Source organism: Canis lupus, chromosome 8, assembly GCF_011100685.1.
Source record: "Canis lupus familiaris isolate Mischka breed German Shepherd chromosome 8, alternate assembly UU_Cfam_GSD_1.0, whole genome shotgun sequence".
Lineage (NCBI taxonomy): Eukaryota > Metazoa > Chordata > Mammalia > Carnivora > Canidae > Canis > Canis lupus.
Window position 1 is genome coordinate 13030573 of NC_049229.1, and position 1260 is coordinate 13031832.

Here is a 1260-nt window from a genome sequence, read left to right on the forward strand (position 1 = left end):
AAGTCTCTAACCACCTGGCTAACTAGTGGTATTCGTTTCACGTCAGAGGGTTCAAGACTGGAGCCAGGTCAATCTTGTCTTATGTTTATTTAAAACTAACTTTACCAAGAACATCCTTTGGGCTAGTCCTTATAGTTAATCAAATATAAAAGTACCTGACATGTCCAGAATCCTATTTTATACAAACTGCTGACCCAGCATGGCATTTCCCATCATTGCTTTCTAAAACACAGGAAATTTCGGGACTGAATGGCCAAAAGAAATTAGGATGACCCAGCCTCGAAAGAACCCGATTTAAAGAAAAAAACCAAAATCATGTCTGAATGGATAGTTCATGATTCAGACAGCCCACCATTTAATTGGTATTAACTACTCTACTGAAGATCTTCTTAATGCACTTAGGTAAGACTTTTTATTTCCATGAAATTGGATCTCTGGTTCAAAATTGAATCTCCTGCCGAGGACTCTGCACTATAAAGGTGACGTAACACTGAGGTGGGCTCTTAACATTTCATTGCCAGGAATATAAAGGAAATTGATCAGATTATTTGCCAAATAATGTTTCTTTAGCAGGGCTAAGTCCTCCCCTAAGTGGGCTGTCAAAGAGACGACCAAAAAGCGGACACTGTTACAGTTTTATTTTCCAGGTTCAATCTTCTAGGTCTCAGATTCAACCATGAGAAACATCAGTGCATTAAAAAATTGATTTGGTATTTAGTTTATTAGTTTATAGGACCTTTGTCTAAAAAGGAAGAAGCAAGGCCTAAGAGGTCAGATCTTCTGGCAAGTCCAAATATTGACTCAAGTGAAAGAAGCAAGACACAGGACTGGAATGACATGATATTCCTTCAGAATCTTGTCACTCGCATCCTCATGACATTAGCAATCATGGGAAAAAGCTATAATTTTATGGAATACAGAAGTCCTAGTGAACAACATTCTTTCCTTCTCTCTTGCTGAAAGTTTTTCAAAACTGTTCCAAAGGAGGAATGTACCCTGTCCTGTCTGCAGTTATTCTTTTGTTACTCCTATAGTCCCAAGCTACTCATGGGCAGAATTTTTTTCTTTGTTCAGCTTTCAGATTCACAGTGGTCAGAGACCTATTCCAATAGGTAAACAGATATGGAATGACACGGTGACCAAAGCATTCTAAAACTCTTAGCCTCAATCTGTAAGTTGATGAGAGAAAGACGTGTATAAAAAAATTCTAGCTTGCCCTTTTTGCTAAAGATGCAGGAAATGAATCAAACCATGAAAGCG